At 33.7% G+C, this 21,211-nt stretch overlaps 1 pseudogene; it reads right to left on the bottom strand.

The window, feature by feature from the left end:
* Positions 1 to 18,114: 18,114 nt before the first annotated feature.
* Positions 18,115 to 18,689, bottom strand: LOC120603383 (NTF2-related export protein 2-like; annotated as a pseudogene).
* Positions 18,690 to 21,211: the final 2,522 nt, after the last annotated feature.

The raw sequence follows: 21,211 nt of genomic DNA, 5'->3' as shown, positions 1-21,211 counted from the left end.
CACCTATCAAATGACTCTTTTAAGCATCTCTGAAATTACAAATTAGCCTTTTTTTTGGTAGTACCCAAGACATTATAGCTTAAATTGTGAGGTATAGAATAAATGTTGTAAAATGTCTTCTCTGGACTCATTATGATCTTTTTAAAAGGAAGGCATAATGTCTTAATTATGCTGGAATTTCTGACCTCCCTTACCCTCTTCTAAATTGTACTCGGCTCCGATGGACTCATTAAATGATCTTTGAAAGAAGAGTCTCGGTTTAGAGGCAGAGTGTTTCTTGTGCCCATTTACGGTCAGTTCTCTCTACCACCCCAAGCCTCAAGCAATCCCGAATCTGCTGTTTCTATAGATTTGTCTTTACTAGAAATCTCATTTAAATGGAATTATATAATATGTAGGCTTTTGTGTCTAACTTTTTTCACTGACAAATGTTTTGAGGTTAATCCATATTGTTGCATGTGTCAGTCCTTTATTTTTATTGCTGAGTATTATTTCAATGCACAGTTACATCCCATTTTGTTTGTCCGTTCACCGGTTTATAGACATTTGCATTGTTTCCATTTTTTGGTTATTATAGATAATGTTTCTCTAAACATTTGTATACAAGTCTTTGTGTGGACATAACATTTTCATTTGTTGTGGGTTGATGCCTAGGAATAGAATTATTGGGTCATATGGTAGGTATCTATTTAACTTTTAAAGAAAATATCAAATTGTTTTTCAAAGTTACTGTATCATTTTACATTCTCACTAGCAATGTATATGATGGTTCCAGTTTCTCCACATCCTTGCTAATACCTAGTATTATCAGTCTTTTTGATTATAGCCATTCTAATGAGTCTATAGCAGTATCTCTTTGTGGTTTAAATGTGTATTTCCTTACTGACTAATGATGTTAAGCATCTTTAATGTGGCCTTTCTATTTTTTTTTTTTTTTGGTGAAATATCTATTTGAATATATTGCATTAAGTAAATATTCAAATCTCTTATCTTTCCTTTGCCTCTTGGCACCACTGATTTCCAACCCCATGGGATGACAATTGATTTATGAGCTATTGGAGTATATTCTTTTCAGACATTTTAGTGAATTGTTTGGGAGGTAAGAGACACTAGCACTTTTGGAAAGTATTAACTTGAAGTTAAAAAGCTACCTTAGCACTTAATATGTTTGAATATTTCAAGGACCCACTTAGGCTATTAATGCAGCTAGTAGGTGCTGAAAAACAATTCTGGAGCCATAGGTTTTAATCTCAAAAGATCTTAGGTATCTTAAAAGCTGATATGGTGACAGATAAAAATCTAACTATGGGAGGTGAACACACAGTATAAATATATATATGCCTTACTGTTAAAGTGTACAGATGAAACTTATTGGATTTTGTTAACCAATGTCACCATAAAAAAATAAATAAATATTTTTTAAAAAGCTAATTTTGAAAAGGAATTCAAGAAGAATTTATATGAATGGACTCTAGATTAAACTATAACAAACCTCAAAGGTGCAGCAACTTAAAAATTAAAAATGAAATGACCCAAACAATGAAATATTATTTAATCTAGACAATTGAATATTATTCAGCTGTAAAAAGAACTATCAAGCCATGAAAAGACATGGAGGAAACTTAGATGCATATCACTAAATGAAAGATACCAATCTGAAAAGGCTGCCTACTTTATGATTCCAACTACATGACATTCTGCAAAAGACAAAATTATGGCGATAGTAGAAAGATCAGTTGTTGCCAGGAGTTAATGGGAGGAAAGGATGAGTAGGTAAAGCACAGAGGATTTTTAGGGCAACAAAACTACTATATATGATACTATAATGGTGGATATGTGTCATTATATACTCATCTAAACCCACAGAATGCACACCAGGAGTGAACCCTAGTGTAAACTAAGGACTTTGAGTGATGATGATGTGTCCACGTAGGTTTATCAGTTGAAACAAATGTACCGCTCTGGTGGGGATTGTTGGTACGGGGGGAGGCTGTGTGTGCGGTGGACAGGGAGTATATGGGAAATCTCTGTACCTTCTACTTAATTTTGCTGTGAATCTAAAACCACTCTAAAAATAAAGTCTTAAAAAATTAAAGATGAATGTCTAGGTAAAAGGTGCTCCTTGCAATCCAAGTAACTTAGTGTCTGAATCAACTCCTGTTTACTTCTCACACACTGTCAAATTCTTTATTTTGTAGAAAAGTCACTTAGTTGGTTCTATCCACTAATTTCTTTAGCAGCCTGTACTTTTTTTAAGAGATGCATGTCGTTAACTACACTACTTGCTTGTCACTGCGAATACCACCTTTATAGTTACAAAACTCGTGTTTGAAGGCCAGTACTTTTTATTTGTGTGTCTTTTTTTATTTGTTTATTTGTTTTTAGTTAAGCTAAAATAGATTTTTCTTTCTCTGTACATCAAGTGATATAGCTGTATAAGAATACTATATAACGTTCTGTTTAAAACAATCATAGTTTGGTTCATGAGGTTAAGAAATGCAATAATATAGAATTTACTAGTCTACCTTCATTGGTTTATGTTACAAACTCATTCCTGGAAAGTTAAGGAAAATATTTTTTTTCTTTTGACTTGTTAGCTGTGATTCATTTTTCCAGAATAACCTAATGAGAAAGAGCTTGAACTATTCTCTGCAGAACAGACTTGCTTGCGTTAGAGGGATGTAGTATTGCTCCAAACCAAGTCTTTTGAATCATTTTTCCCTGCTGCTTCTCAAACTACAGTGAAGCTTTGAAAGAAGATGCCTATTGAAAAGTGCTTCACAATCCTGAGGCCCCAGACTGTGCTGCTTCTAAATATATTTGTTCTGTGCTTGTAAAGTGCAGACTAGGCTCCCACTAATTTACAAAAATAAATCCCATTTCCACTGGACTGAGTCTGTGACCTAATTCTGAGAGGGCTACAACCACATCTCTTGGACACCCTTTTTTTCCTAGGACCTGAAAGAGAGCCATGCATATGGAATATATTCAGTAATTATTTGTTGAATGTCATCTTAACATTGTTAAATGTTAACATTGTGAAATATTGAATGAATATCTGAGTACCTTGCTGGCTCACTCCCAGACAGATTATCCTTTAGCTCAGTATTTTCAGGTTTCTTTAAATTTGTTCCTTTTGGTGCAATGAAGAAACCACCATTGTATATTCTGATACAGAGCTAATAACATTATAGAACGTACAGAATTACCAATACATAACTGTGCCATTTTAATTCTCCTATAACTATTCAAGTGGGTTTTATTTCACAAACATGCACTAGATTTGTTCTGTATAAAACTATTATGCCTGGAAAGAGAGAGTTAAATCAGAGAGAGAGAGCTTGTCTTTAAAGAAGCTTAGAATTCAGGGTAGGAGACAGAGAGGTAAATAAGTACAAGGTACTGAGTACAAGTGGAAGGAATGGGGTAGGAAGCAGAGAAAATGTGAGTTGTGGAAAGAATTATCCTAAAGCTTTAAATGGGAACATCAGGGTTAGAGCCCAGTTTGTCCTCCCAAGAATGCGGAGCTGTGTGCAGGAAAGCAGGTGGACAGAAGGCACTGCTCCTGAGCCCCAGTGGCATGACTAACAGTCAGAGTGCACCATGCCCCAGTTCAAGGGAGCTGAAAGGTGTCAGAATGATGATACAATCTCCAGACTTGTCATATTCATTTTTCTGAGCATAGGTGTTTTAATTTACCATATTACCTAAGTTTATTTTCCAGAGTCTATTTGTAGTTAGTGTAAGGCTTGAAGTTTATGCAAATCATATTTTTTTATTGGACAGAAATTAGATTGAAAAATGTGTGGCCTGTAGAAATAAAGATGTGCCATTTTATTTTCTCACTTTTGGGAGTGTCATGCTATTCTAGAGTTTTATAATGTATTACAGATGACACTGCCCCGCCCCTCAATCTTTACTGTCTTTTAGTGAATGAGATTCGCCATCATTTAGTGTGACCTTTTCGAGAACAGAGCTGCAAAGACTGTTGACCCCTTTTCAATTCAAAATGCACATTAAATTCTTAACAGTACATTCCAGCACTAATATTTTTTTAATTAAACTTTTTAATTTGAAATAATTATCGATCCACAGGTAGTTGTAAAGTAGCAGAGAGGTCCATGTATTCTCCACTCAGTTTCTCCCAATGGTTACATTACTTAATTATAGTATGATATCAAAACTTAGAATTTTGACATTGTCACAATCTGTGTTTATAGATCTAAGTCATCTTAATTCACGGGGAGTTTTACGTAACCACCATGGCAATCAAAATATAGAACTGTTCCATCATCCCAATGATCTCCCGTGTGCTACTACCTTATCGTAATACCCTCCTCCCTGCCATCCTATACCATCCCCAATCTCTGGCAACCTCTAATTTGCTTTCTATCCCTGTTTTGTCATTTTGAAATGTTTTATGAATAAAATCATACAGTGTCGAACCTTATGAGATTGACATTTTTAATTTAGCATAATGGAATGCCCTGGAGATCCATCCAAATTGTTGTAAGTAGTAATAACTTATCCCTTTTTATTTTTGCATAGTGTTCCATACTATGAATGTAGCACAGTTTGTTTGAGGGGCATTTTGGTTTTTTACAGTTTTAGGCTATTACAAACCAGTCTGCTATGAACAATTGTGTAGAGACTTATGTGGGAACATTAGTTGCATTTCTCTAAGATAAATGGTCAGGAGTACAAATTGCTGAGTCTTGTGGTTAGTGTATGTTTAGTATTTTAAGAAATTGCCAAAATGCTTTTCAGAGTGACTGTACCATTTTACATTCCTGCTTGCAATGTATGAGAGATCCAGTGTCTCCATGTCCTTGACAGCTTTTGGTAATGTCACTATTTTTCACTTGAGCTGTTCAAATAGGTATATAATGATATCTCGTAGTGGCCTTAATTTGCCTTTCCCTAATGGCTAGTGATGTTGAACATCTTTTCATGTGCTTATTTGTCATCAATATATCCTTTTCAGGGAAATGTCTCTTCTTGTATTTGTTATTTTTTAAGTTGAATTGTTTGTTTTTCTAATGTCGAGTTTTGAGAAGGAATTATATATTCTAAATATGAGTCTTTTGTTGAATGTTTGCAAAAATTTTCTTGGCAGATATTTTCTTTCAGTCCATAACATGTCTTTTCACCCTCTTAACAGTCTTTTGTAAAGCAAAAATATTTAGTTGTGATTGAGTCCAATTTATAGATTTTTTAAATAGATAATGCTTTTGGAATAGTGTCCTCACAAAATTCTAGATCCTGAAGATTTTCTTCTATCTCTAAAAGTTTTATATTTTTCTATTTTACACTTAAATCTACAGTTACATGAGTTGTTTTACAGGTGTGAGATTTAGGTTGAGATTTAGATTTTTTGCCTTTAGATATCCAATTATACCAAAGTCGTTTGTGGAAAATTTTATTCTTCCTCCATTGAATTGTAATTGTATTTGTAAAAAATCAGCTGGCCATAATAATCTATGCCATTTATTTGTCTATTGCTCTTCTAATACCACATGATCTTGATTACTGGAGCTATATAGTAAGTCTTGTATTTAGGAAGAGCAGTTCCTTCTAATATTTTTATTTTCCAAAATTAGTCTTAGCTATTCTAGTTCCTCTGCCTTCACATATGAATTTTAGAATAATCTTGTCTATATCAATAAAAAAAATCTCATTGAGTTTTGATAGAAATTTCATTCAACCTGTATATAAATTTGGGGAGAATTACATCTTTACTATGTTGAATCTCCTAATCCATGACAACAGTATATCTCCCCATTTATTTAGAGATATTTTTAATATGTTTAATTAGCATTTTGTAGTTTTCAGCATAGAAGTCTTATATAAGTTTTATCAGAGATATGCATATATCACCGATAAATATATTTATTTAAATATATGTTTAGTGATCGAAAGTGGTATGGCAGTCTTGATTTGATTTCCACAAGTTTATTGCTATTACATAAAAATATAATTTTGTTTGTATTTTTATCCTGTATTCCATGACCTTGATGAACTACTAGTTCTAGGAGTGTTTTTGTAGTGTTCTTGGGATTTTTTATGTAGACTATCATCATCTGTAAATGGAAACAATTTTACTTCTTCCTTTCTAATCTGTATGCCTTTTGTTCCTCTTCTTGCTTTATTGTACTTGCTAAAACAGTTGATGAGGAAAGAAAGAAGACACTCGATGGTTAATGCCATCTTCAGGAAACAATGAGAAGTATAACTTGGCAAAAACAAAAAGTATACCTAGGTTATAAAACTCTTCAATTAAGTTCCTGTGACAAGTGGAAGAAGGGACTGGTGAGGTGGTTTACATTCACAATGGAAAAAAAACCCCAAATGCCAGAGTAAATGCTAGATTCATATTTAAGAAGAAAATTAAAGAAAGTAATATGATACACTAGATATGGAAGCTATAATCCAAAGCTTTACATAGTTTCTTTTTCCTCAAATTGGAAGGTATGACCTATTTTTCACATTTTGAAATTTATTAGAATTTTATTATTATGATAGAGTATATTCTAAGATTTTTAAATAGTCAAATAGCAGAAAGTTATCTTTTTTGGTACTGGTTTTTAAGTTTTTGGTTTTTTTAAAGCAAAAACAAGTATGCTTTGTTATTTTAAATTATTTTTACCTTTTTACTTTTTATTTTCTCATCTTTGTTAGACAATAAGTCTATACATTCTTATAAATTCTCTTTTCCAAGAATTATCAAACCTTTCCGTTATAGGAAAATCTATTAGAGGATATTTGAAGGAGTTCTTCAGACCAAATTAAGGATAAGTGAATAAATGAAATATTTCTAAATAACTTACGAAGACTGACAAATTAGTAAACTTTATTACTCACTATAAGTAACAGTTGGTACAAGAAAGATGAAAATAATTGCTACTTTTAGTGTATTTATTAAAGAGATATGTAGTGTGGAAATTTTGTTAAACATGAAAAAAATGTAAGTAAACAATAGAGAACCTGAAAAATGGGATTGTAATGGGTGGTTGAAGCATCTTTCCATTAAACCATATCATGAATACTTCCTTCACATGCAGACTTGCCTCATTTCTTAGGGGATTTTGTTGTCATGACAACAAGTTTTACCAGAGCATTTTCAGCTTCCATAGTTAGAATTACACAAAAAGAGTTTGATACAGTGAACACAGGTGAGCTTTAGTTATTATATTTGGATAAAAGCCCTCTGCTTTATCACAGTCAGATCCTTGAAAATATTAAAAATGTGACATTCCATTCCTTTTCAAAGGAAGGTCATTGTTATTATAAAGTTTTTTCTTCTGAGAAAATAAATTTAAATGGCTCCAAATTTTTCTCAGTTTAAATACTAGTAGATTGAAAGGCAATTTATAATGGGTAAGACATAATGACATCTAATACATAAAAGGACTTTGAAGTTATATTCTATTTCTTGTAGAGATGAATTTTGAAGAGTACTAGGTAAGCCAAATATAGTTGAAAGCATAAGTCGAACATGAAAATACTCACATGTATTTCAGAATGTGATGATAATCTGCATTAGGCATATTATTTTATCTTTTTTGAAAATCTCATTAACATAAAAAAAAACCCTCTGGTTTTCCTGTTTGTCATTTGCAAATAATTTCGTGTTCAGTTTGAATGTATACTTCTATAGTATTGTTTTGTAGTTATAGATTTATTGATAATTATCCTCAAAATAATCAGCATGTAAAGTTTTATCTTAGAATGTTCATAATCATTATTTCTAAATAGATAAGAGATGACAAATCAATTAGGTCGAATATTTTAAAAATCTTTACTATTCAAACTTCTTGAATCATTACAAATCATTGCTTTATCATAGCAGCTTAAATGAACTCAAATTTTAGTGCTTTTTTCTATCTTCATGTCACTTTAAAAATGCTTTTTCTGACTCCAGATATAAGACTCCATTTACCTTACTAAAAGTATGAATTTTTAGAGGACTTATTTTTATATGTTTAATCTAGCTTATCGATTAGATTATCATGTACAATATATAATAAATTGCAGCTAGAACTTGAGGACACTGCCTAGCATAGTGGCTAGAAACTCTCCCCTTGGGATAAGACTTGCTGGTTGTAACCTGAGTGCTAGCACTTAGTAAAATGTAACCTGAGGCAAGAGTTTTTTGTTTGTTTGTTTTTTACCTCTATGCATCTTGTTTCCCCTTATTCGAAATAAGACTAGTGTGATTATTCTAGAGCCTTCAGGAACTTCATAATTCTAAGACGGGACTTTAATTCTCATTATCAAAGATGGTTACTGGATCCCCACCTATTTCACTTGCATTTGAAGCAGCAGGTCTACGGGAAAGAGAGAGGAAGAAAGGTGCCCCATCCTTTTAAGGAGACTTCATAAAAATACTGCACAGCACTTCTGATCACATCTCTTTGTTCAAGACTGTGACAGATCCTACTTAGCTGCAAGAATGACTGGAACATGTTGAGTTTTCTCAGGGTGGCAATCTGGCTGGCCAAATAGACTGGGTTACTTTTGCTAAATAGAAACAGAAGAATGGAATTTGGGAGATCATTTTCAATACAAAATCCTAGTAAAATGTTTATGTTCCTGCTTTATACTTAATATTCCAAAGCAGTATGTGAAATAACTGAATGCTTCAGTTAGGAAACTACTTGGTAAAAACCATCCTTTCCCTCAATTTTCGAAGACACATAGCTAATTCACTGAATGGGTTTACAGAGTGGCGCTGAAGAAAAGAAGCTCTTCGCTAATTTAGCTATTAGTCTGCAGGTAAAGTTTTTGCCAATCTCCACTTAAATATCCTCGATTATCAAAAATATTTACTCAGAATCCGTTTGTGAAATACTAACCTTGATTCTGCTAGACCTGCAATAGTAAGTAAGATACTCTCACCACTTTTATTGGAGTGGGGGTGGTTAAAATAATAAGCCATTGTTTAAGGCATGATGTGGTACATGCTATAAACAAGCTATCAAGTATGTTTTGAGGAAGGAAAAGTGATCCTGGAATTAGATGAATAGGTTAGAATAGAATAGAATTCCAATGGATGTGATGTTGAAGGGTAGCATTGGGCAGAGGTGCAGATAGATGATATATCGTGAACAAAGATATGGATGTGGGGAATCATGGCAGAATTTGAGGAAATGGCTTGACCACACTATGCATATATTAGAGAGGAGGACATAAAGCTTAAGGAGGCTATACTAAAGAGGGCCTTCCGTGCCTTACTAAATAACAAATATTTTCTGAATTCATTAAGAAAATGGTAAACCATTGAAAGTACAGGCAAGAGAGTGGCATGATTAAAGTTATGTCATAGGATGACAAATTTTACTATAGTATGTAAAGTGAAGTAGAAACAATGAGAAATGGAGGCAAAGAAAATATGTATACTGTTACCCTAGTAGAAATGCACAGATGAAGAGTAAATTGGACTTGGATGAGAGGATCTTTGGAGTCAAAAATTTTAGCCTTGGTAATTTAAATAATGGCATTACTATTCAATAAAATTCAGGAGGAAATAGGTCAAAGAGTATGTGTTTGAATATAAAAAAAATCATTCTTTTGATAAGCTGAATTTTAAAGTATGTAAGTGAGATTATTTGAAAGGTTCTGGAAATGATAATCCAGACTGGGTTTATAGATATTTATAGAGCCAAACTCTGTGGATTCAAATCCTCATTGGACAATTGCTAATGGTGCCAACATGGACAAGTAGGTTAATTAATCTCATTGTGTCTCAGTTTCATCATGGGCATGACAATAGCATCTGTCTCATTGGTCATTATAAATATAAAATGATAGAATACCAGTCCCTAGTGTGTGGTAAGTAATTTGTGTTAGTCATTATCATAATGGTCATCATCATTATTTGTTAGTTATTCTCGTAGTGATTGTAGAAGCAAGAAGAAAATGAGGAACTGGCAAAGAGAGGAAGAAGGACAACAAAGGGAGTGTAATGGCCTAGAGTTCATAGGCAGAGTTCCAAGAAGGCAGCTTGGTTTCTTGGTTTCATCACCTTCCTAGAGAAGGAAGACGGAGAAAATACCAATAGATTTGGAAAGTAGAAAGTAGGTAGCTGATTCTGTTGGGGAGTAACGACAGAACCCAGACTGCAAGGGGTTAAGAGGTAAGGTGACAGCGAGAAAATAGAAGCGAGGCAATTTATCTTATTTATTCAAAAACAATTGGTACTGAAGGGAAGGAAAAAAATAAAGTTAAGTAGCCTAAGCTGACAACAGAAGAGAGAAAAACAAATTTGAGATTGGTTTATTTGTTTTGGTATGTTATAAAAAGGTAAACACAATATTGAGAAGTTATTTTGGGAGCCTTTTTCAAGACTTTTTAGGAAAACATTTACAAGCGAACCTGAGTATACACACCATTAGTTTTGTTTGTTTAATGATTCATAGCTATTTAGATGAAAGACACCAATATTGTTTGCAAATAAAGTTTTTTGGTAAACTTTTGAAGTTTTTATGTGTAAGTTAAATCTTTATTTTTAATAAAAAGTAGATGATAATCTAGCAGTGTTCTGTTTCCACAGTTATTTTTCATTTATCAACCAATAAATGCTTATTCTTTATTCAGTGTAGGCAATGCTGTGTGCAGTGGCAGACACAAAGAAATAAGGGATTTCTTTTTCATTGTGTGCGTGAGACAGTTGGAATCTAGGTAAACACACTTTCTAAAACACTGGAGAAATATATCTGTGTTTTTTTTAAAGCATAATTTGTGTTGCTATTTATTTATTTAGGTAAGAACGTCATATAGTTTGCTTCAAGACTTTATATCAGTGATATTTTATATTTTTGCCTGATTAATTTATTCAAAAAAATGTTAAGAGTGCTACAAACGGATACACTTACACACACTTCAGTAATGCCTCATTTGGAAAATGTCCTATCAGAATAATAGAAATATCTTAAGAATTATATTCTTTTATTTTCCAATAACTATTGTGATTGCCAGTCACTACTAAAAACATTTATAAGTAGATAACACACTAGACTCATTTTTTAAATATAACTTTCTAATTCTTATTTACCTACAAATAGTTGAAGGCTGAATTACAGAGCTACAAATGTGGATTTATCCTTATTAACTGTCCAGCGGCATGTTGACAAGTAGAAGAGAAGTGTTGTGGTCTTTTCTTTGTAGGTATGACTGATGGTGATTATCATCTATGTGTGAGGTTGTGGCTCAGAGGATCAATACCAAGTGGCAGACCTCACCATACTGTACCCATGTGCCATTGATCTTGGATTTGTGGTTGAAACCATTGTCCACTATCATTTTGCATCAGATGAACTACATCCACACTTTTGTTGTTGAGAGTTTTTGATATCTCTTCTTCAGAATCTGTATCCTCAATATTTATGCTGAAGAAGTCAAATATTGCAACTAAAACAGTCTGTTGCTAAATATTCCTTACACCTTAATGAGCAGTGAGACCAGTAGGAAAACTGGAGATGCAGGCTTTATTGACAACACAATTGCTCACTGTCACAGTTCCCACAGGCTTACTCGAGGCCAAAAAGTAAGGCCATACTCCACCTCTGTCTGCTCAGTTGTACAACCTCTTGACCAATCCTGAGTTCAGAAACAACTGTCAAGTCAGCAAAGTTTGTCTTTGGTTCTCCCAGAAGCACCCTTTTCTCTTCATGTCCCCTCTCACCTACTATCCTAAACCAAAGGTTTAGTTTCCACATAGAAATTCATGTCAATATACAAAAGTGTATGCCTTCTTAACGAAGTACATCTTTTATATCCCTTCTGAAAACTAAACCAAACAATCAGCAAAGCAAATGAAGCAAAACCTATGCTTATTTTGACCAGGCAGTAGTTTTCTACATATATATTTACTTTCCACATATATATATAGTAATCTACATATATTTGTTGCTATGGCTTGAAAATATATATGAGCTACTTATTTCTTCTTAAGTTGGAAGACCTAAGTTTAATTTACCATATCTCTGTGCATCCATATATAGACAGCTGATTATCTTCTCATCCCTTTCTCAGTTATTTTATTCTGTGAATTTCCAGGCAATTTCTTCACTGATGATCTTTGCATGCTTCCAAGTAGTCATTTTAGAAGATATAATTATTAATTTTGTTCTTTCCTCTCCATTTTCACTTGGAACTCATCTACATTAGACCATCAAAATATGTAGAAACATCTTTCTCTTCAAGTCCCTCAATTTCTCTTCAGGATTTTAGGGCGGCAAACTTGTTCTATTTTCTGGACCCTTCATTCTTCTTTCTCCCTTAGTTGAACTCCTACAGTCTGATGACTCACTAGTATCTAGCATAAAACTTGGCTTTTGTAAGAGAGATTTGGGGAGCTCTAGTCTAATGCCCTAAGAGACAGATGGAGATCACTTAAGATTCCTCCTTGACCTGTATCCTAGTTCATGGTCCCAGATCAGGACCCTCCTTGTTTCAACTTTCTCATTCCTTAAACCTGTGTCCTGGACTTGGTCTCCTGCCTTCATTCCTGCCTTGATCTTGGCATTCTCCTCCCAGTGATGTATTCTTGCCCTCAAACTCCAGGCTACTCCAGTGTCTTGCTGTCTGCTGATGAATTTCCCAGTGTCCCATTACCCAAGCTCCAAACCCCATGATGCTCTGTGTCTTTAAGAGATACTTATTCATCCAGATGCTCAGGCTGATATCTCATTACCTTTAATTCTTCTTACTCCCTCACTTAACCTATTCAAACAGTTATCACATTCAGTGGATTCTTTTCTCATAATGTTTTGAAGCTGTTCCTAACTTGATCCCATAGCTATTACTCTGATTCAGGCTCATATTGTCTTATTTAAAATATTACAACACAATTGATCTTATTGGCACTGATATTCTCTCACTCCAATTGGTCTGAGTCCATTCCTCAGTGAAAATATCCATGATCGTCACTGAATGTAGTCATTTATCCTTTGCTACCTATCTACCTACTGCCTCTATAAGATTCACACTGTATCAAAGTAATAACTGTACATTTGCCTGGTGTTGTTCTAAGAGCTTTACAAATATCAACTCATTCTAATGCTTATAACAACCCTATTCTACTTTTATGGGTGAGACAACTGAGGCATGGAGATGTTAAGTCACTTGTCCAAGGTTGCCTCGCTAGTGCAATGACAATCATAATTTGATCTAGGCAGTCTAACTTCAGCACCTCATGTAACCTCTCTAATTAAGATTAATTATTATCTCCTCTTCAAGGACATTTGTAAATAGTCAACAAGTTGTACATAAAGAGGCAGGAATAATCTAGCTTCACTTCTTTTAAGAAACTTTTCATTTTGAATACAAATGTTATTTAGACAGGTTTGTTTTATACACTTCAATAAAGATGAAGTATCTTTGAATATTACATATTAGTAATTTTTGCATCCAATCTAGGCAAGTTATTATTAAAATATACTTGAAATAATGAGTCTTCAAGAAGAAAAATATAGAATTAAGAATATTAGAGGCAGCAGTGAAATAACAGAGGGCATAGAAAGTAAGCACCTAATTTTATGTATGTTTGTTAGGAAGCAGGCAGAAGATATCTGAAGTCAAAGACAAGGAGAGGCAGTAGGAGGGAAAGGAGGGGAGGAGCTAAGTGAAGGATCACTTTAGCTTGCTTAGAGGAAAACAATGGGTGATAAACTTTGAACTCTGCATGTGTCCTTTTGGTATGAGGAGGCCACCACTATTAATGGGACACTAGCATTGTATAAGGAATTATATGTAATAACATCTACTAAATTGGCTTAATGTCAAGAGATGGGAAGAAATGAGAGAAATGCAAGAAAATACATAAGGAAAAACATTTCTAAAGGAAAAAAAATTTAAATAACCTCACATTTTCTCTCAAAATAGTCACGTGGATGAATAAATACAAGGTTGAAACCTGAACAAAGTTTTAGTTGAATTATTTATCCAAATTTGGCCTAAAGGCAGATTAGTATGTGAAACTCTTTTCATTGTTACCAATATAGAAATATTACTCTTAAAAACAGTGACCATTAAAAAATATGCTATATTGTGGGTAGAAAATGCCATTCTCCTTGCTGTGTTTATATCTGTAAATATGATCTTCCTGACATATTATTCACCAAGACTATGCTATTTCACCTTTGGTGACATACTTTTTTACCTCCTATTGATTTTTTTGATTAGTAAAAAAGAGGATTAAGGATGGCTTTTGCTGTAAACATTAAGTCAGTAACCAGGGCTTGGCTGCTGTGAATAATGCTGCCATGAACATCAGGTGCATTTATCTTTATGGATAAATGTTTTCAAATTTTGAGGGTAGATACCCAGAATAGGGATTGCTGGGCCAGAAGGTAATTCTAGTCATATGGTAGTTCTAGTTCCTCTTCTTGAGAAACCTCCACACTGTTGTCCACAGTGGCTGTACCAATTTACATTCCCACAAGTAATGTATGAGGGTTCCTTTTCCCCCACAACCTCTCCAACATGGTAGCCAAGATATGGAAATAACCAAAGTGTCCTTTAATAGATGACTGGATAAAGAAGATGAGATACATATATACAATGGAATATTACTCAGCCGTAAGATGAAATACTGCCATTTGCAACAACATGGATGGATTCTTGAGACAGTCATGCTAAGCGAAAAACAGAAAAAGCTGAGAACTACTTGATTTCACTCATATGTGGGATATAAAACTTAAAAGAACAAACGAACAAAACAAACAATAATTCATAGACACAGGCAACAGCTTAGTGGTTATCAGAGGGAAAGTGGGGAGAGAGGTAGATAAGGGTAAAGGGGATCTAATATATGGTGACGGAAGGAAATTTGACTTTGGTGAACACACAACGCAATTATACAAATGGTGTGTTATTGAATTGCATACTTGAAACCTAAATAATTTGATTACCCAATGTCACTCAATAAATTTATTAATGAAAATATTAACCAAGACTTGAGACCCTTTCTGAATCTTGGATGGGAGTTAGTAAAGTTCCTTTTTAAGAAGATTTTTATTATCTTTCTGCTTCCTCTACTCACGTGTAAAAGTAGGGAGACTAGAAGCATAGAAGGTGAAAGAGGGGGACAAATACATCAAAGTTTTGCTCTACTTAACTATGACCATGACTTCCATTTGAACTTTGTTTTTTTCCTAGGATCTCACACACTCCTATACATAAATACACATATAAAATGTAAAATGAAATGTTTTTGGATTATCCTAGTAACCATGTTTGTCAGTGAGGCAACCAACTGTGGTTATATTTACAGATTCTCTATCATTAAATAATAAAAACAACAAACACAAACAAAAAATTCCTGAATCCTGCATTTGCTCTATTTACATATCCTTTGTGTGGCAGGCATGCCCATCATTTCTTGTGTTTATTCAAGGCTGATAATTAATTTTTAGCAAAAGAAAAGTTGTTTTTCAAAGATGAGTTCTTACTAGTTATTAAGTACATATTCTGCTACCAGAAAAAAAGTAAAATACATCAAACTGAGTTGGAGATGAAGGAGATAGAGATAAAAATCACAGATGGCATAAGTCATTTGGATCCCTAGGTATATTTATTCAGCATTCAAGCAAGGGTTTGAATAAGCAAGCTGCTCTTTACCTCTTCCTCCTGGCTTCACAGTATCTTTGAACAACATTGGATGGTCTTCACAAAGCAGCTGTACAAATTGCCCTCAATCCAGAAAGCTGGCTGGGCTTGTAGGGGTGATATCGTTCTGTTTTTTATTCTTTACACTGAAATGCAATGAGTGAAGATTTTTATTTTTAAGAAATCTTAGATCAAATTTTTGATTGATTGGGAGAAGCTATTAAAAGTGATAACTTACTCATGACATATGCAGAACTGATCACATCTATGCCTCTGAGGACCCTTTCCAAATGGTTCAGTTTTACTACTCTGGAGTGAGTGTCTGACACACTGTGCAAACCATAATCTCGGAACTTGTCTTATTTTAGTCAGTGGTGTGCTTAGAGTATTTGAGCCCTGGGGCACATCATTTTTTTAAACAACTTCTTTCTCTGTAGGACAAAAATATATATGGTAATAATAATGTTATAATCAGAAATAATCATTATTTTCAGATTTTTTTCAAGGCAAATTTTATTTGATTTTTTCAAGTTACAAAAATATGTGCATGTCAAAAAATATAGTTTAATTCATTATAAGAGTAGTTCCAGCTATTTAAAAGTTATACAGAATTTGGAAAAAACAATGCATATGTGTCTTAAAACATAATTCATGGATAGTGTACAATCACTCAATTCAGTTATTGCTTGTTCTATGCAGCTTCTACTTTAGATTGCGCTCCATAAAGGAAAGGGCAATGTTTGGGCACTCTGATTTTTGTTGCTAAAACTGTGTTTTTTAAAAGCCAATCCAAAATCAGAATAAGCTCACTTCAAATAAAATCTAATGTATAAATTTTGATTAGTACTAAAATATGGAGTGGTCTAAATTTCAAGTCCACCCCCTTGTCTTATTCTATTTTATTAATATATCAGAAATATAATGTATACATTGGGGCAGGACTATATGAATTAACTAGTTTTCAAATGAAGTGATAAACATTAACTCTGACTTGCAATGTAGAAACAAAGCTGGCATGAACAGCTTTAAAAAACCTTAAAACAATGAATTCAGGAATGGAATGTTTGAAGTTTAACCAAAAACCAAAACTGTATTTCTTTTTCTTTAGAAGTTGAGACATACAATGAATCAATTTGTTCTTTTGAAGTTTATGGACTCATGAAGATCTGGTGCTCTCTATTCTCTCGTTAAAAGGACAAAAAGTTAGCCACATAATGGCAAACATATTTTAAAACAAATCTATTTGCTCATAATGCCATATGAAAGAACAGTCATAAAATTAATTTCAACTTTAATGAGAAGAAAAGAAAATGCAGTTGACAGTATAAAACGCAGAAAATACATTACTTACTTTGGGGGGTGGATAATGCACAGTAGACTTTTGGCCTGAAGTTCACATGGAAGACTTAGAAATTAAGAATGTTTAAAAGAGATAGTGATGGCTTTGTCTCCAACTTTCCTGTCAGACCCCGCTGCAGGGTCAGGCTTATTGCTGACATTTTGTCCCCATAAGTTCTTGAATAAATCGAGACATATATTGGAAAACTTTTAAAAATCATTTTTAGAACAAAAGTGATACTCATGACCATTTTGCAATGATACTTATTAATTAATGACTTAAATACTAAAACTAGGCTACATTTTTAGGAGGTAGAAGACAAGTACAAAAATTTGCCATTTGGTCACCCTCTTAACTTTTGGCCAACCTTGGATTTCTGTATTTCTCACTCCCCATTCTCCCATTAAAGCTATTAGCCCCACTACCATTCATTAACTAAAGTTATAAACCTGAAGCTTCCAAGAAAAATCTTTTTAAGAAGTTTTGCTTTTAAGTCACTAACTGTATTCAATACTCAGGTATCAACTAAGCACATTTTATACCTTTGTAGTAGGTTAATTCACTTCATAAGCACATGTATCAACATAAAAAAAAAAACATTACTTAACATGAAAAAAGACTCACAAATATCTCTGCATGTGATTCAAATGTTAGAGTAGTTATGCAAACCTAAATTAGTAATGTTTTCATTGAACCGATTTGAAAAAAAAAAAGATAATAAAACTATGTTACCAGTGTTTACTGAAAATAGGTATGTGTTCTATTACAAAATTAACTTAATAAGAAAAAACATACTCTACTTTCTCCCAGAGAGTTATGCTGTGCTCATGTCCCATAGACAGCATTATAAAAGGATTTCATTTTTGTGATAGGCTGGGCTCACAGTGTGTATGTTAGTACAGAGATCACATGTTTATAATATCACTATAAGAATGGCAGTGAAATGATATATAAGGCATGTAAAATGTGTTAAAGCTCTAAAGGGCAATGACCCAAACTGGCAGCTGCCAGAAAAGGTGCTGCTAGGAATAAAAAAGTATTAAAGAAAAATATTAAAGACATTTCAGCACATACTAGTTCAAATGTTCCACAATGAAATGAATTAGTTCACATTAATTTGTGTTGCCGGAACTAATGAACAAAAATAAAATGGACTTTTGCCCCCTTTAGCTACTAGCCCAATTTTGAAAATGAAGCGATCACTTGCAATCTTCCACATGGTATTGTTAGATTGAGCAGACAGCAGGAAGTTCAGAGAGAAGTGTTGTTTGTTTCCATCACACTTCACAGTTCCACTGGTCATAACAAGAACTGTCATCTGAGGCTGAGTAACTTGCTCATGAACTGGTTGGCCATCTAATTTATTGACCTGGAATTCACTGGAAGGCAACACATCAAAAAAGTTAGGGCTTCCAGCTCTGTAACAACAGTTCTATTCCACATTAAAGTGGCCAGATACAGCCTGCTCAGTGCCCTTCAGCTCTTGTCCATCATCTCATAGTAAATATTTACAATTTCTCCAGCAGCTCTACATGCCTGACCTACATATGTTTTAAAATCCACCGACATGGCCATTGGGGAGCCCGAAGCAGCCTGTTCAGGCAGTGGTGGCATCATTACGTCCTCATGTGTCTGGTTCCCTCTGCATGTAGCTGGTTTGCAGCTCCTCAAGAAAATGATCACTCTTTCCTTGGTGTCTTCCTCTGTCTCGCTGAAACCAGGCTCTTTTGAATTGTTTCATACTTTTAATCACCTCTGCCCCGGCTCTCTGTCCTTTCGCCTAGCTCTAACTGCAGCTTTTTTTCCATGTACATGTTTCTCTCCCCTACTTGCCTCTTACTCTGATGAAAAAATATTTTCATATTTTTTCTTTAGTTTTGCAAAAAAATTCAGCAAAGTGAAAAACGAAATTTAAAGGAATTATTCAAATTCAGTCAAATATTTTCCCTATGAACTGAAATTTGCACTTACTAAAAAAAATATATTTTACTGGTAACACTATCTTTCACCATTTTAAACTATAAACACAAATAGAAACAAGTTACATGTATAAATTTATGTTAATATATAGTTAGATAATATATATTAATATATGTAATTTAAACTCAATAGTAACTGCAGGAATTGTTTAGAACTTAGGTGAGCAAATTTTTTTCTTTCGAGAGGAGTATTTATCACTAATGTGGTTAAGAATTGCAAACTAATAGTGCTAATAAAATGTAGAATCTCTCTTAGCTGGTTTTATTATTCTTTTTCAATTATGCAGAGTCAAAGCATCCTCTTACCCCCTTATTGATGCACAGGGATAGACAGATCTCTCCTACCACTGGCCTTGGTCCCACTCCGTTTGTAAAAAATTCTCATTAGTTCATATTAGCATTCCCTATGCCCTTCCATGTAACCAAAAGTATTTTAGGTCAAATGAGTACATTTTGGTGAATAGTAGCCAATTGTTCTGCTCTCCTCACCCACACACCTCTTTCAAATGATGGTATAAGTGATCTCATGAGATCAGAACTTTTACTATAAACGTTTCTTTCCAAAACTCTCAATGAGAACTAGAGTCTATTTGATCTAACAGCTAGCCTGAGGATAATGGATCATATTGGCCATGATGTGATTTATCCCCAACTTCCTTCTAGAAATGAGTGTAGCCCAATTCTCTGCTGTATGTCAAACTTCAGGTTTGAGAAACCTGGAATTTTCTCTCTGTTCCTAGCTAACCTAGAGAACAGGTTTTCCTGGTCTAGATCAAATACATTCAAATTATGCATAGATGAAAATATAATAATCTAATATTCATTTTAAAGCTGTTACCTGCAGTGGAGAGGAACAGAAAATAGAATATCTAAAGAAAGGAACATGCATGAATATCATGTTAATAGCTTTCTTGCTGGTTAGGACACAGTGAACAAATAAAAGTGTAATAATTCAGCAAGAGAGAGGATATTAAAATGAATCATTAGCAAAATGAGCCTAAGCCAACATTGCTGAAGTAGAGTTCTTTTGTGAACTTTATCATGTCTTAGCAGTGGTGGCAGGTTTTATTTGCTGAGTCTTAAAGATCTGTGTTTACGGAAATTGTATTGTTAGGCAACGAATCTAATAATCCCCAAAGCCAGAAAGCTGTTATTACTGTATGCTTTTCAAACATTTCCTTTCTGGCTATAAATATCAGGTAGGTGTGTGAGAGTCCTCTACTAGTTCTTTCACACACACATACATATATATACACACACATACATATACACACACATACATATACACACATATATATATATATATGAGTAGGGGTAGTATGTGGTTATAAGAAACATCTGGGAACTTATTAACTTTGAAATCCCATTGTGTGACTTCCAGAAGTATTAGGACCTCAAAGCCAAGTTTAATCTATTTGTTTATCTACATGTTTACAGCAAAAAAAAAAAGAAAAAAAAAAGACTTTTTAAGAAAATGGAATAGCACAAATTAACATGGGATAATGAATCTCTATAAATACAGAAGAGAAATATCATACTCAAGTAAATAATGTTTATAAAATTATTTTAACCTAGAGTAAATAGTTTAGGAAAAACTAATAGTTCTTTGAATTTAGGAACTTCAGTTAATTACTGAACAGAGTTTAAACTCTACTTTACTAAATATAATGGTCATGAAAATGGGGCCAACATAGCTTCTTTACATATCCAGAGAGTATATATGATCTTTCTCCATTATGTACATCATATGCCATACAGAGCAATTCCTCACTTAATGTCATTCATAGGTTCTGTGACTTTAAGAGAAATGACATGTAGCAAAACCAGTTTTACGCTAGGCTAATTGATACTAACAAAACTTAAGTTTCTACAGCACTTCAACAACATTAAAAAAAAAAGACATTGAACAAAACAACATTATTTGAGGACTTGCTATAAATAAATATTACATATATGGATCATACATCTAAAAATCTCAGGTAAATCACTTAATAATCTTCCATTTAGGATTATTTAGAGTTTATACACCTATTCACATACAGTTTGTTTTCCAAGCCTAATACTTCTGTCACCGCTTCTGGCTCTCTGGTATGTCCTAGCGGCTAGGGTCCACTTGACTTCAGTGTACAGCACCGATGGGGCTAACTCTGACTTTCAGCAGGAGGGACAGAATCTCAAGGAAAATGCTCTGTAGTTCAACACTGAGTCACCGTGACTTGTCTTTAATCTGGCTTTGAGCTTGAGTCCTCATGACTGACTGGATCTTCATCTTTCTCCTTGTACC

This window comes from Pteropus medius, unplaced genomic scaffold (assembly GCF_902729225.1).
Source record: "Pteropus medius unplaced genomic scaffold, Ma_sr-lr_union100, whole genome shotgun sequence".
In the NCBI taxonomy this organism is placed as follows: domain Eukaryota; kingdom Metazoa; phylum Chordata; class Mammalia; order Chiroptera; family Pteropodidae; genus Pteropus; species Pteropus medius.
This window is presented reverse-complemented; position numbering and strand designations above follow the sequence as displayed.